This window comes from Mus musculus, chromosome X (genome assembly GCF_000001635.26).
Source record: "Mus musculus strain C57BL/6J chromosome X, GRCm38.p6 C57BL/6J".
In the NCBI taxonomy this organism is placed as follows: domain Eukaryota; kingdom Metazoa; phylum Chordata; class Mammalia; order Rodentia; family Muridae; genus Mus; species Mus musculus.
Window position 1 is genome coordinate 50623018 of NC_000086.7, and position 16404 is coordinate 50639421.

At 41.1% G+C, this 16404-nt stretch overlaps 1 long non-coding RNA gene across 1 annotated transcript in view; it reads right to left on the reverse strand.

The window, feature by feature from the left end:
* Firre (functional intergenic repeating RNA element) overlaps positions 1-12304 on the reverse strand; it is a 72202-nt gene extending 59898 nt beyond the window's left edge. The window contains exons 1-3 of the long non-coding RNA NR_015505.2: positions 11928-12304; positions 7874-7978; positions 3420-3492 (exon numbers count right to left, since the gene is read on the reverse strand). This is a non-coding gene — a long non-coding RNA (functional intergenic repeating RNA element). The remainder of the gene's footprint in view (positions 1-3419; positions 3493-7873; positions 7979-11927) is intronic.
* Positions 12305-16404: the final 4100 nt, after the last annotated feature.

Genomic DNA, 16404 nt, shown 5'->3' on the forward strand with positions numbered 1-16404 from the left:
GGTGAACCAGTCAGCGGGTGATAGGCAGCTAGCTGACTCTAGGCTCAAGGCTTCCGCAGCCAAAGTCCCGCCTCCCAGCTTCCGGAAAGTGGCGGGCAGCTCCTGCCTTCAACACTGGATGAAATGTTTTCCTGTCAGCATCAAACTTCAGCTCAGAACGCCTAGACTAACTTAGAAGGGAAACGGTGGGCCATTTTGATGTTAGGGCCGGGTAGTCTTCTTTACGGAATGGAGTTGGAAAAACCAGAAGTGCTCTCGAGAATTCGCTAATAACTGCGCGCTGGGATTTGAACTTACATCCTCACGATGGCAGTAGTGCTCCATCTAGACAGACAGTTCAGGCTGCGCGCCTTTCTTCTCCCGCCCATCGCACTCGCAAAAAAGAAAGAAAAAGGTACCAGCAAGCACAACTAACAGGATCATTTAAAAAACAAAACTTCTTGTCTGTTTTTCTAAACCTAAAACCAGAGGCAGAAAATCATTGTGCCCATCAAGCATTAAGAAAAAAAAAAAAAAAAAAAAAAAAAGATTTGAAAAGATTTTTAAAAAAATATTAAAATATTCTAAATTTTAGATTGGGTACTCCTTTGATCGCAGGAGGCAGAGGAAGGCAGGTCTTTGTGAGTTCCAGGCCAGCCTGGTCTACAGAGTGAGTCCCAGTCCAGGCAGAGCTCTGTTGAGAGTCCCTAACAGTCTCAGCTGATGCAGGAGACCAGCCTTAACCTAAGATTTTCTATGGAAGAAACAAGCAAAACAATACAACAAAGGCCCTTGCCCTCCGAGCTCTGCTCTCTCGTTCACTGAGCTCCACACACCCCTCGTAGGCTCCCAAGTCATCAAGTTGTTAGCTCCAAGACAAATAAAGGATCTAAGCCTAAGAAAAATTAAAACTGAAAAAGGAGGAGGAAAGGGAGGGAGGGAGGGAGGGAGGGAGGGAGGGAGGAAAAGGGAAGAAAAGAAAACAGAAGAGGAAAGGAAAGAAAAGGGACAGGAAGGAGGGGGAGAGGAAGGGAGGAGAGGGGAGGGGAGGAAGGGAAGATATGGTAACTTGAGCTCAGGAATACCTCTCTAGGTAAAGTCCTTTTTTGGTTCATCTTCTCATCACCCAAGTAACTCACCATATTCTGAAAAAGACTTTATAGGCTGAATTGTTGGCAGCCATTTGGCCAAGACCTTAAGATGCCAAAAGAGCTCTCATCATTTTAGGCAATACATGGTAGGATTCCTATATGTGTGTGTGTGTTATATGCCAGTCAGATTACTCAAGTGTTTTCTTAGGCTTTTATGAACAAATAAAGCTACCAGAAGGAAGAACAGAAGCTGACCCTGTGCTAAATCCAAGAGACTGAACTTTGTTTTATTTATTTTTGTTTTCTTTTTCTTTTCTTTTTTTTTTCTTTTTTCTTTTTTCTTTCTCTCTTTTTTTTTTTTTTTTTTTTTTTTTTGGTTTTTCGAGACAGGGTTTCTCTGTATAGCTCTGGCTATCCTGGAACTCACTTTGTAGACCAGGCTGGCCTCGAACTCAGAAATCCACCTGCCTCTGCCTCCCAAGTGCTGGGATTAAAAGCAAAGGCGTGCGCCACCATGCCCGGCTATTATTTTTGTTTTCTTGAGACAAGGTTTCTCACTGTAACCAGCCCTGGCTGTCCTGGACTCAATTTGTAGACCAGGCTGGCCTTTAACTCACAGAAATCTTTCTGTTTCTGTCTCCCAAGTGATGGGATTAAATGCATGAGCCACCACGCTCACAGAGTCAACTTTAGGCTCACTAGACTGAACTTTAAGGTTATACAGGTATTGTAAACCAAGGCTGAACTACCTTGTGCTATTTTCAATCCCTCTCAAAGCCATCCACTGCCATCTGGTGTCTGTGACATCTTTGTGACTATCAACACCTTAAAATATATTCTTAGCAGACCACTAGCTTTCACCAATCTAAAGGATATCTATTTTGAAACCTACATCAGAATTCTTCCCTTGGTTATAACTCACATACCTGTGACCTCTCCCAATACATTTGGGAAATATTTTGATTTATGACTTTGTTTAATAATAAAATATCAGGTAAGTACTTCAACTATGGAACATAAGAGTATTTGTGTTCCTGGGTCATGGTCAGAAATGACCATCATCTCTTATCTTCTTTGAAGTGAGACCTGTGTTTCTGCATGGACACTTTGCCATGTCATTAAATAGCCTTCAACTGCTTTCTATAATCTGACATCGTTCAGTATTTTGGGGCAATCTTCTGTATTGTAGAGAAAAGTATAAAAACTATTTTCTTACTAGGCTCTACCACACAGTACAAGTCAAAGATTCCGAAAGCAACCATGCAGTAGACCAACTTCTCCCACAGTCTTTCAGATCACTGATAAACTTTCAGAGTATTTCCTTTAGGCCCTTTCAACAGTAAAGTCTACTTTCATATATAACGAGAAATTTGTATTAAAATGACATGTTTTTACATTATGGTTCGCACAGAAATGTCCAGGCTTTGAGCCAGGTGTGGTGAGTCAGCTTGGTCATCCTACTGCTCGGGAGGCTGAAGCAAGACGAATAGCACAAGCTTGAGGCCAGCCAAGGCCACAAGTGTTACCAGGCAAAGCTAAGCTAATTTGTGACCTTAAAAAGGAGGAAAAATAAAGAAACCAAACAACAGATAGATTTCACTCCTCATTCCCGAGCAGTCTGACAAAATTACATATTCATTTTTCAAGTTCTCATTTTTAGTAAGTGAATCACTATAAATGATGCTTATTTTGTTTGATATACTTACGTATACTGCTACATGTTATGGACATATGTCTATAAGCACATAGTCCTGCCACCTTAATGGTGATTTGATTCATACTGAGTACAGCTTTCTCTATAGCCTTCTGTACCAACTGTACACTCAGAATACTTACATATTAATTTATTTTCCCTAAATGGAAAACATTTTATATTTATTCTTAAAAGTAGATCCTCTTCTAGCTTACTTATACATGCATGTGTGTGTGTGTATGTGTGTGTGTGTGTATGCATGTGCATGGTTGCTGGCAATTTGTTTGCATTTTGAGATCTATAAAGCCAAAAAAATGGTAGGCACTTTAATCAAAATTAGAAGGTCATGATACATTCTCTCATTTTCCCCATTTTCTTAGTATAGTCTGAGGTCCTACAAGCATGAGGTCCTATTCTTTGGAATATGTACTTTTCCCCCTTTAGACAAGGTCTCACTATGTAGCCCAGGGTTGCCTTGAACTCAGAGATCCATCTACCTGCCTCTGACTCCTGAGAGCTGGAATTAAATTCAAAGCAACCACACCTAGCCCTAGAATATGTAATAGTTTTAATGTTTCCTCTTTAACTTCTGTGGTTTTGGAAGTAACATTTCTTAAAATTGCAGACTAGTCAGGGACAAAAAATACAGAACTTACCATCACCACAAATTCAAGCAGGCAAGGGTTTTATAAAGTGGTTGTCTTCAGTTCTCCCATTTTCTATCACCAACTGGAAAAACAAATATATTAAATCACAAGTGGTCAACAGATCACATTTCTTGAGTGATTTTTTTCGACACATATTTATTCTGAGTTTATTCTCAATTCTTAGAGAATCTCTAGACTATACAACTTCTCTAATACAAGTGGACTCAATTCACTCCAAACTCAATTTCCCTGAAAGACTACTAAGAGGTCTGCATGTTTAGGTTCATCACAGGCTCCTGTACATATATGTAAGGCGTCTACCACTGAGATGTACCCCTAGCTCCGGCATATTGTAAAAGCGATGGACAACTCTTTAAAAGGACTGGTGTTACTTAATTAAATCGATTTAGTCTCATTATTAAACAACCTGCATTCTTTTGTGTGAGAGAAAGGGTCTCAGCCTAGACTGTCTTCAAACCTGCTATGTAGCTTAATGCTGGCCCTGAACTCCTGATATGCTGAAATTGTGGTATGCTTGCATAATCCTAAAAAAAATATATACCATACATTTTCATTTTTTTCTTTTCTTATTACACTATACATGGTTTGATGCCATTAGTCCATCACTCAACAAACAGGAATAAACTATTCACAGGAAACATGACTTTTTGGTATGTGTGTGTATGGAGGGGTGTAAATAACATAGCATTTTCTTTTAAAAACATTTTTATTTACTTTAATTATAATATGTTTTGCTTGCATGTTCCCCACATGTGTACCTTGTCTTCGTGATGGTTAGAAGAAGGCATCAGATTCCCTGGAACTGAAATTACAGGAGGCTGTGAGTCACAATGTCAGTGCTAGGAATCGAACCCAGGTCCTCTGCAAGAACAGCCAGTAAGTACTATTAACTGCTGAGCCATCATCTCTCCAGCCCCCTCCTAGTATTACCTTGTAGCTGAACAAATACAAAGACTAGCAAGCATATTGGCAAACAACAAACAAGCATGCAAGCAAACAAACAAAAACAGCAACTGAAACAAATACTCTTAGATGCTGTATAGCTAGCTTATCTGTGATCAATTGCATTCTGCTGTTTTACATTGACAACATATAGCACATGTTTATATACAGGCTGATGGAATTTGTTGGTATTGACTCTGACTTGTATAATATATAAGGAATATATCCTTGCCTCTTCAGTTACTTCTATCACCTGTATTCTCAGGCCTCATATCATAACCCTTGTTATTACACGTAGAAATTAATGATAGCATTCCACGTGCATAAAAATTAAGAGTGAGGTCTTTTAAGAGGGAGGCTTTTGGGGGCTACTGGGAATATGGGGATATGGAAGAGGGAAAGACAGTATGTAAGAAGGTACAAGGTAACAGAAAAGATGTTTGTTATCAAAATATCATAAACAGCTATATGAAAATGCCCTAACTAGCAGGTGTGACGGCTCATGCGTGCTGACAAAAGGATGGCCATCAGCTTGAGGACAATATGGGCTACACCATGAGTCTCAAACGCTGGTCCCCTCCCCACAAAAGAAAAGAAATACAATTGTGAAACTTGCCTTTTTGCAGTTAATACATGCCAATAAAAAGTGATCTTTAAATTTTGCATAGAAATATGATTTTTTTTTTTTTAGAGAAAAAGACGTGGCTATTTTTCAGTTATGTTTTTAAATGGTACCGGGTTTTTTCTTGTTTTTTTTTCTTTTTTAAAAAAATTCAAATATGTGTTTTCTATTTTCAACATTTTAATTCTAAACATAAGAATAAATCAAAGCTTCAAGGCTGAGGCTGAGTAGAGAGCTCAGTGGTTAAGAGCACTTGTCCTTCCAGGAGACCTGAATTCTTTTACCAACAAACACCCTCACGGTGGCTGGCAACAACTCTTGCCTCCAGTTCCAGAGGATCCGATGCCCTCCTCTGGCCTCTGTGGGCACCATTCATGTGTGGGGCACACAGACACGTATGCCGACCAAATGCCCATACACAGAAAATTAGTGAGAATAATAATGCTAATAACAGATTTTTAACAACTTGAAGGCAATAAACAACTGGCAGTTGCACAATTAGTCCTTTGGACCTAGTCACTATTTTGCTCACCATGTTTCTGTGAAGAACATATTTAAACATGTGTATAATAAATAAGTAGAGAAAGTCTTATATTCCTGCCAGGAGCTTTCCCAGCTTGTGTCCTCTGCGGCTGATTGGGCAGTAAGTCAGCAGGGGACAAAATGTGGTTTCACGACTGTAAAGGTTGCTTAGTGTTAATAATATTCACTCTCTTTGATTCTTAGTTATACTAGGGCCAGAAGCCAATGGCTTCAGGTGAATTTAATCACCTTTTGCTTAACACCTAGGGGTAGGGGAGGTTAGCTAAAGGATTAATGCTAATACTCTTTTTTTCTGGCCTGGCACGCAGAAGTCCTTCACTAGCTTGGCTAGTTAAGTTTTTGCGAACCAGAGAGGACGGAAAGGAAGAGAATTAAGAATCCTTTACACAGGAAACGTCGCACCGACACATTTTCATCCATACACCCACACTCTGGTCAGGCCTGAGCACCTCTCTCAATTAACTCCACAGGAATTTGTGCATGCTTACATACACTCACATATACCTACATACATACATATAAACAAACAGACATACACTTTTGGATGGATGCATGGATGGATGCATGGATGAGGCAGAGCTCCCCAAGCCACCATACCACAGCACAGCACAGCACAGCACAGCACAGCACAGCACAGCACACCACACCACCTTTATTTCTTTTCTCTGGCCTTTTAATAGACAAAAGTTCTTGGAAAATTACCTCATAGGTAAAAGACTCCACAAATGGAAGTTACAAAAGGCTGTTGATATTAAGTTCAAAGCAGTGTTCCATTCTCTATACTCATTGTAAGTCCAAAGCAAGTTTCTCATGGCCTTGTTTTATCATAGTACACACCTGTGGCTTCATCCTGGGACCTGAATGTTTTACCTTGAACACAAACTTGTCAAGCCTGTATCTCTTTTTGGAGTAATCATGAAAGCTCACTGTATTTCTTATTATGTAACTTTTACTTACTATTCTGAAGATTAGGCACATTCTATTCTTGATTTTAACTTTATTACATCTTCCTAGCAAACAACTAGAACTGTCTCTTAAAACTTTCTTCCTAAGATTATTTGAATCAAATTAGGTACTCTATAAAATTACTAATTCATCTAAATAGCATGAATTCATGAAAGTTCATCTTTATGTTGATCTGCAAGAAATCTGCAATAGGATAAGCTAATGTCCAAGTATTATATAATATTAATAATGATAGGAAAGGCATATCAGCTGCAAGAAGCAGTCCTGAGATGAAGTCTCTTTGGGACCTTGCCTCATAGAGCTCACTCATCTTCGTCCATGCAAAACTGTGGGTCACCTCCAGGAAGGCCACCTTCTAACCTGTCCTAGATGGCTCCTGACCTATTCTCTAACCAAAATAGCTTCATCTGAAAGAAACAAAAATCTGTTTTTTCATTCCTAAAACAAAGGCAGCTATCTCTCCCCTAAAGAGGACTTGGAAATGGCTTTCAATGTTCTAAAAGTTGAAGACGACTATTTTGCATAGAGGAAATGCCCCCCTTTCCCTACCCCACTGGTACTCTTACAAAAGGAATTCACCCTTCCTCTTTGTGCCTACCTTTCCTGTAGAGCGTGACTGTGTGACCAATTTCACGAGGCAGTCTTTGGACAAAGAGATGTCTATGAGAAAGGTTAACTGTCGTAACCATTGACATTGGAAGCGGCGAATCAATGAACAGCATTGCTTTTCTGGCTAGAGTTTGTACAGTTCTGTAAATCTGCACACAAACTGAGTTGTAGCAATGACTTTGCTTTCATGTTCTTGCTCACTTAAAGCATGGGGGCATTATGGCAGTACTTAGGGGGCTGTAGCTTAACTTCAGCACAGGAAAAGTCAGGGGTCCATTATGCCTTCACTGAATTGTTTCGTTCCTCTGACCCTTTCATTCTGAGATACCATTTGAACTGACACAAATAGTTTGAAGACTATCTGTTAGCCGTAGCTGCAATCTGTCATTTTTGAATTCCTGGGACCCAGGAAGGTACTACTGCTTTAGGTTTCCACTCACCTTCTGGCTAGATGTAATCTCTTAATGTATGTGACTACAAAATTCTTGTACCTTAAGATGTTTAGGGCATTGTGCTACCTTATCTGTGGCCCACAATTCTAACTTGAAGAACAATGCACTATCTTCACACATGTAACCCCCTTAGTCTAGCACAAGGGGAAACTATGCCTTCAGTGTGCACAGCTTAACCTAGCTCGTGTAGCATTTCTCACCACCTGCTTACCTACAGTCAGCCGAAGAAGGCATGGGTTACTGTCACATACTACTCAAGACCTTGGAAACAAGCTGTTTCAAATGTCTCCATTCATTCCATGGCTTACCTTTAGAGCATCCTCAAGGAGCGCCTGGCCCATCGCCAATTTAACCCGTAACTTCTTTGTCCTCATAGACAGGGATGAAGACTTAGCAGGAGAGGTGAAGCATACCTGGGTAAAGGAGTTCAAGTAGTGAGCAAGCATTACGACAATACAGCAGACTAGCGTTCCTTACAACAATACAGCAGACTAGCGTTCCTTACGGCAGTACAGCAGACTAGCGTTCCTTCCTCTCTTGTGAGTGCTCAGCTACCAACACCACCATTACAAGGGGGAAATGTTCATGTACAGTGACTATGAAATAATCAATATTTCTTACTATGCTGACACCAAGAGTCCTAGGGTTCCTGGTGTGCTTAAAACTCTCTTAAGAGGATATCCTAGAAGGCCTATAGGGAATCTCCATTTGAAAGCTGCTAAGAAGCAGGCAGTTGAATAACACCTGCTAACTAACATGAATCAAGGGTTAGGTCTCAAGTAGCATAAGTTTCACTTTTATTACTAGACTGACTTCCAGTTTTAATAGGCAAAGTCTCACCTCATGAAAACTGAGGTAAGAGCATGTCCTTCTAGAGCAGTGGTTCTCAGCCAGTATGTCGTGACCCCTTGGGGGAGGGGGGTCAAATAATCCTTTCACAGGGGTCACCTAAGACCACCAGAAAGCAGATAGTTACATTACAGCTCATAACAGTAGTAGGATTACAGTTATGAAGTAGCAATGAAGATGTTACTATGTTGGGGGCCAGCACAGCATGAGAACTATATTAAAGGGTCACAGCATTAGGAAGGTTGAGAGCTACACTAGTCTAGAGCAGGCCTTCCACTAGACCGTGGGGAAAACCTTCACTGCCACTGTAGCTGTTATCTCTTAGGCCTGGAAAAGGTTACCTCTTCTCTTTAGGCTCTCCTCCATCTTGGCAATGGAGCATCAATTCTGAGTGTCTTTTGAGACTCCAAATACCCTGGTGAGAAAATGGAGGATTCCCTGGGAATCTGATCCTGAGACCTAAGTCACCTGATATGGTGCCTAAATTGGCATTTCCCCGGAGCTAAATTCCAGAGTCCTCTTTGTTTTCTTAGGCGGAGATGGCTCACAGAAGCAAATGACTAGGGTAAGAGTAGGGACTCTTGGCTGAATGAAGGGCAGGTTTGTTCAGCTCCTGCACCTTGGTCAAGAAGCAGAGCCAGAAAACAAATGCCCAGCACCTCCCCACAAAGCTCCTCGAGTGCTTTGGTTTTTGCCTGATTTCACTGACTCTGAGCTACAGGACCTGCAATAACTGGCCTATCAGGCAGCTGTCCTCAGTCACAAAACCACCCTGTCAATTCCTCTTTAGTTTCTTCCCTTGGATCCCATCTTTGTCTCAAGCTCCTTCTTTGAAGTTGAAGGTGGTCTGTTTCAGGGCCTAGACCCACTTAACCAAAGAGCCAACCTTTCTTAACTGTTAGACACACTCTCACCACAGGGTACTGGAAAACACCTCCCTCTGGGTGATAGTATTATTCTGGGAAACGTGATTAATCAGCCCCTTCTACTTCCTACTCTTTGGTTGAAAGAAAAAAAAAAACTTGTGAGAAGAGATTGCAGAAAGAAAGGTGCCACCCCGTTTGTTCTGGTGGGGGACATCATACAGGCATGTAGCACCCAGTTTATTTAGCTATGAATGGTCTTCAAGAATTCCATCTGTACTCTAGCAAGGCGCAACAAACCTGCCCTTCATTCAGCCAAGATTTCCCTACTCTTACCCTAATCGTGTGCTTCGGAGAGCAGTCCCTCTGAAGAAAACAAAGACTCTGGAATTTAGCTCCCAGGGAAATGCAAATTTAGGCTCCTTATCAGGTGACTTAGGTCTCAGGATCAGATTCCTAGGGAATCCTCCATTTTCTCACCGAGGTATTTGGCCTTCTGTGTTCAGTAGGAGGCAACGTGGCTGGGACTCTAAATGGAGGACCCAGGAAAGGCCACATCCCAACTCCGTATTATTAAGTCTCTCCTGGAGTGACTAAAAATTCCAGTCAAATGGGACTTGAATATGTCTCATAGGTTCATTTGACAGAGCACAACCACATTTTCTTCACACATGAATCATTAACGAGTGCTTCCTATGTTTTTATTATAGTAAGTCTTACAGTGTTCTTCCCTAAAATACAGTGCTTGCAAAGGATTTAGAAAGCCGCCCTATCTTGATCAGAAACAAAAGCAATGTCATAAAGTCTTGGATCAAGCACTGATAATTCTTTGCAAATTTATTCCAATTTTCTTTTGAGTACACACATATAGTTTCGTACTTATGGCCAGTAAATTGCAACAAATCAATAATAAAGTCAGATTTACACACACACACACACACACCATTTTAAATTCCAAACCTGTACTTCTGATTTCTGGGTAGATTAAAATATCCTGAAATATTTCAAAGGACTGGATTTTAGATAAATAAGAAATTTCCAAAGAGTTTCTATATTGACCCTGTTCATTAAAGAACACTAGCTTCTCCCTTAATATTTAAAACTCTATACAGCAATATAAAGTATCTATAATATTATCATTTAAGGAATTTATTATCAAGTCCTTCCTTACCTAAATTGCCACATAATAACGAAACAGGTCCACACAATAAAGCTTAAGAAACTTAGGAACTCAGCCAGGTGGTGGGGGTGCACGCCTTTGATCCTAGAGGCAAGGGAATCTCTGAGCTTGAGGCCAGCCTGATCTACAGAGCTAGTTCCAGGACAGCTAGAGGGATACACAGAGAAACCCTGTCTTAAGGGGTGTGTGTGGCCTTAGGAATTCTAGCTGTACACTTTGCAGAATTTGCTACAAATTTCCATCTCGAAAAATGTCTTTAAAAACTGTAAGACGGGCAGGAGAGAGAGAGATGGCTCAGTGGTTAAGAGCATGGACTGCTCTTCCAGAGGTCCCGAGTTCAATTCCCAACAACCACATGGTGACTCACAACCATCTGTAATGGAATCCGGGCCCTCTTCTGGTGTGTCTGAAGACAGCCACAGTATACTTACGTAAAACAAGCAAATAAATCTTTAAAAAATAACCTGTACAACATACAGAATTTAATGAAGTTTGCCATTAGCATTTCTCTTGAATATTGTCAGCACAGTAAATTTCAAACATGTAACTTGTGATACTTGATTGTGCTTATCGTTTGAGGAAAAATAAATGTGTTGTATGCACCAAATACACCCGATTTTTCATGTGTTAAGCATATTTCTTTTTTAAGCATATTTCAATAAAGGAAGAAAAAAAAGCTATAAGTAGTCGCTGTACTTGCTCAAGTTTTGATCTCTAAGGCAGTTTTTAAAAAAGGAATAGATATTTCCAAAATTCAGTCACACAGATGGATATTCAAAGAAAAGGGGCCAGCAGGTGCAGTCACACCCTTTGTACTGCAGTGATGGTTGTATAAAAATATAAATACAACATAGCTATGAATACACAGCCTTGGCTGAGATGTTCACGTTGAATAGTACAGTCAAGCCGGCTTTAACACTGACCAGGATTCAAAGTCTAAACCTTTAGCAATGTCTACAAGGAAAGGATCGTATAAGCACGCACTCAAGCTTGCGTCTTCTGAAATATAACCCGATGCACGCAGGGTACGGCAGCGCAGAAAGTGCTCGGCACAGACCATTTGCTCCCCTGGCAATCACTGCAGATTTCTAAGTGCTTGGCATCATTATTATGTCTGCATCCAGAAGCCCTTTCTATCCCAAGAAATTGTCAAAGTTTTCCCACTTCTGGCAAAGTATTCCAATTTTGAGAAATTACAAAGTAAAAACAAACTAATCTGAGAAGCAAGACAAACCAAACCAAAACCGCCCTTGCCACACATTCTCGTAACTTCACTTTGCATGTGTAATATATAGGTTTTTATTTTAAGGGGCAAATTCCCTTGTACTTTGGGCATGAAATCATTAGTTTTCCTCATATGTAGCTTTAACACTTTTAAAATATAGTAAATGTTTAGAATACTGCTTTAAAAATTCTGCTCGTTTTCCAATCTTCTAGAAACAACCATGTCTTCTCCGGTTTACCACCTACCTTACAAGAGCCGTGGCTGGTGACTTTTTGCCGGCTTCATCTTCAGTCCTCCAGTCCTGGTTTTGATCTGTTTGGCGTGGTTGGCATCCTAGAAGCCCCGACTTTTCTTGGCTCGACTGTCCTCGGATTTTGTTCCCCCCGCCCCCATTCCTCTCCAAGTCTCTAAAACAACGAGGACGCACCTGAGACTTTTTACAAGCACATGAAGTTCTGTTCCCAGGCCTGACTTTGCTACATAAAAGGACCCTAGAGCTCCGGACCCTAGAGCTCGGAGACCCCGCGCGTGGCCTCCTCTAGGCCCCGAGGGGGAAGAGAAGGAAGACGGTCCCGAAGCCAGGGTGTGTCTGCAGGTGGCCCCCTTAGTCCCGCCCACTGTCCCGAGACCCTCGGCTGCTTCCCAGGAGCACCTCTGCTTGGCCTTCTCCCATAGGCCAGGTCCCCTCACGTGGGCCCTGGAGGGAGGCCCTGGGAACAGAAGCCCGGATCACTCGCCACCCGGACTCCAGCAACAGGAATTTCCTAGAGACGCCCTCACGGTGGCGCTTAGAACTGTAACAGGGCTGATCTCTTCCTCTGGCTTCTCTGCCCACCTAGTGTTTGTTTGCTTGTTTGGGGGACGCTGGGAGGGGAGCAAGTGACCAAGACACAGACACCAGAAACTAAGGCTACTTTGGCCTTGCCCAGTTGGAGAAAAACTTGCTTGCACCATGATTTCCCTTTTTGTTTTCATCTAAAATCGGAGCTCTACCTAGTTCAAGAAATCAGTTTCAACCCGGCCTGTCTTCATAATTCTTCCCCCCTCCCCCCACTTTGCACAATATTTACTCATGGAAGCATATTGTCTTAGAGTATCGCGGGGAGGGGAGAGAACCCAAGGACTCAGTAGTCTAGGAGGAAGAAAAAAAATGTTTCCAGCTAAGGGGCTAGAGAACAGCCGCTCCAGGCATTATTACCAGAGCGTTGTTCACTGGCTCCCTTCCCACCTTCCCTAGGGTTCTGCACATATTCTGGCCAGAGTATCAAGCCTGTATGTTGGGGAAGAAACTACTATTTGTTCAGAACTCCAAGCTATGTGTCTAGTAGATACACATAAGAAGACATATAAGGAGAAAGGGTTTTGATAATTATTTAATTCATTAAAATTAGAAAACAAAGTCCACTTGCAGTGTCATTTTAGAATGATACACATACTCGACTATGGACAAATTCCAGATGTGAAAATCTTAGCTTTGCGGTTTCATTAGCAGAGGCACTTCTTTCTCATGGCTTTATTACGGCTGTTAATGACTCCACTGTGTGTGGACACACCACTGGGGAGACAGTCTTACAGTGTGTTCTTATACTTAATAATAAGGCATGGCATTTGCTAAGAATTCAGAAAATAATCATGTGTTGCTGATCAAATGTAAAGAAAGCACGGTCAGAAACAGCTCATGGTGGAAACCACAGAGAAGCATTTATATGCTATTTCAACACACACATACAAATTGAGCTTCAATGCATTGGGTATTGACTTCACCACTGCAAACACAGACATTTATATCAAGCTTCCTATGTGTTTATGTTTTAAAGGGATATATTTTTATGTTTTATATTTTGACCTGTTTCCAGGACAGTTGGTCATTCTCATGAAAAGTTTACATAAGCTAAATTTTTCATAAACGAAAACACTGGCCAAAAGCTTTTGTTGTTATTGCATCATGCTGTTGCCCAGGCTGGCTTGGAACTCATTCTACAGCTCAGGATGCGCTCAAACTGGACATTGAGCCTGCCTCAGCATCCTGAGTGCTGGAGTTCTACACGGCTGCCACTGCACCTAGAGTCACAGCTTTCTTTTTTATGAAAACATTTATCTTAGTTTTACTTTTATGTGCATATGAGTGTGTGTCTGTGCCTGGGTAGGGACACATATGTTTAGGTGTAGGATGAGGCCAGAGGCATTGGCTCCTTGGCAGCTGCAGTTATAGGCTTTTGTTATAGTTATAGGCAATATGTAGGTGCTAAGAACTGATCCCAGATCCTTTGCAAGAGCAGAATGCACAGTTAATCACTTCACCACCTCTCCAGCCTTCTTGATTGGCATACTGGCTAAAAGGATTAGGGTCTCTTGGGACAAATATAAAATTTATTTTAAAAAACACTCATTTAAATTGAAGCCAGAAAGATGACTCAGTAGTTAAGAGCTCCTGTTGCTTTTATAGAGGACCCAGGTTAGATTTCAAGTATCCACATGATAGTTCACAAATCTCTATAATGCCAGTTACAGAGGTTCAGATGCCCTATTCTGACCAGAAATGCATGTAGCATATATATATGTGTGTGTGTGTGTGTGTGTGTGTGTGTGTGTGTGTATGCAAGCAAAATGTCATGTACATAAAATAAACAAAATTTAAGAAATATATATAAAATATAACTTATTTAGATTGAGAATGGTACGACATACCCTCAGTGTCAGCACTGGGGAAGCAGAAGCAAGGGGTGACTTTGAGGCCAGCAGGAGTATTTTGGTTTGACTATGTATGGCCCCCATAGACTCATGCGTTTGAATGTTTGGCCCACAGGGAGTGGCACTATTAGGATGCGTGGCCTTATTGGAATAGTTATGACCTTGTTGGAGGAAATGTGTCACTGTGGAAGTGGACTTTGAGGTCTTTTATATACTCAGGGTATGCCCACTGTGGACACAATCTCCTGCTGCCTACAGTTCAAGGTGTATAACTAGAGACTCCTCCAGCACCGTATCTGCCTGGATGCTGCCATGCTTCCTGCCATAATGATAATAGACTAAACCTCTAAAACTGTAAGCCAGCCCCAGTTAAATGTTGTCCTTGATAAGAGTTGCCAGGGTCATGATGTCTTTTTTTTTTAAAGATTTATTATTATATGCAAGTTCACTGTAGCTGTCTTCAGACACACCAGAAGAGGGCATCAGATCTCATTGTGGATGGTTGTGAACCACCGTATGATTTGAACTCAGGAGAGCAGTCAGTGCTCTTAACCACTGAGCCATCTCCCCAGCCCTCATGATGTCTCTTTACAGCAATAAAACTGTAAGACAAGGAGCGACATAATAACACCATTTCTTAATAAAACAAAACCTCAAATAGCAATTAGAAATTTAATTCTTGGGTTAGAGAGATGGCTCAGTAGTTAAGAGCACTGACTGCTCTTCCGGAGGTCCTGAATTCAATTCTCAGCAACCACACGATGGCTCACAACCATCTGTAATAAGATCTGATGCCCTCTTCTGGTGTGTCTGAAGACAGCTACAGTGTACTCGTATAAATAAAATAAATAATTTTTTTAAAAGAAATTTAATTCTTTGGATGCCACTCACAAATACAATTTGAAGACTTGGGTTTTCTCATGCTAACATGTACAGTGTGTGTTAATCTAAAGCAAATACTGAATTAAAACTGTACATATATGCCTCACAAGATATGTAGGATCTTTTCTCTCCTTTTCAAAATTACTTGTTTATGAATTTAAAAATTATTTAACTAAGGACTCACTATGTAGCTGAGGCTAGCATGGAAATTCATTCTGTATGCAGCCAAGACTGGCCTCAAGCTTCGGATTGCCTTGCTTCTAGCAAGAGGCCAGCGCTTCCTTCATGCTGGGGAACTGCAGGTGTATGAACTCCAACATTTAGTCTGTGCTTTCCATGTATTTATTTTTCTTAGTATAAAAACGACTTCAAGCATAGTTTGTTTTGTTGATCTCCCTGCCTGTGCCTTCCCCCAAACCCTGTTCTTCCTTCCTGCTGCCTCCCTTTCTCCCCCACTAGACCCTTTCTCCACTCCAGTCACAGATCCTCTGTCACTTTCCTCCCCTCCCTTCTTTCATTTCCCCTCGCTATTTGCCCCCACACCTTAAGACTTCTTTTTTATTTCTCATGATCCCCTATAAAGTTTTCTGATCTATTTTTTCTGGCAAACACACAATGTATACAGATATATAAGAATTAAAATCCAGGACCCAGGACTGGAGAAATGGCTCAGGGGTTAAGAGCACTGACTGCTCTTCCAGAGGTCCTGAGTTCTATCCCCAGCAACCACATGGTGGCTCACAACCATCTGTGAGGAGAACTGAAGACAGCTGCAGTGTACTCGTATAAAATAAATAAATAAATCCTAAAAAAAAACCCAAGATCCACTCTTGAGAGAAATCACGCAGCCTATAAGTAACCTATATTTTAAATAGAGTGTGAATACAATCAAACTATACTGTATTTATGCACCAAAACATCACAATGAGGCCCACTATTTGATACAGTTAATTGTGCCGATGAAACTAAAGAAGATAAAACGTTGCATGCTCAAAAACTATTTTTGATCCAGGGCCTCACTATTTAATCCAAACTGGACTCAAACATAAGGTTCAACCCCTGAGTGGTGGAATTTTAGTTTTATAGCACCATACCGTTCTCAAAAAGATTGTAGATGATGTTTTAGTCTGTAACTTAATCTCGCCATTT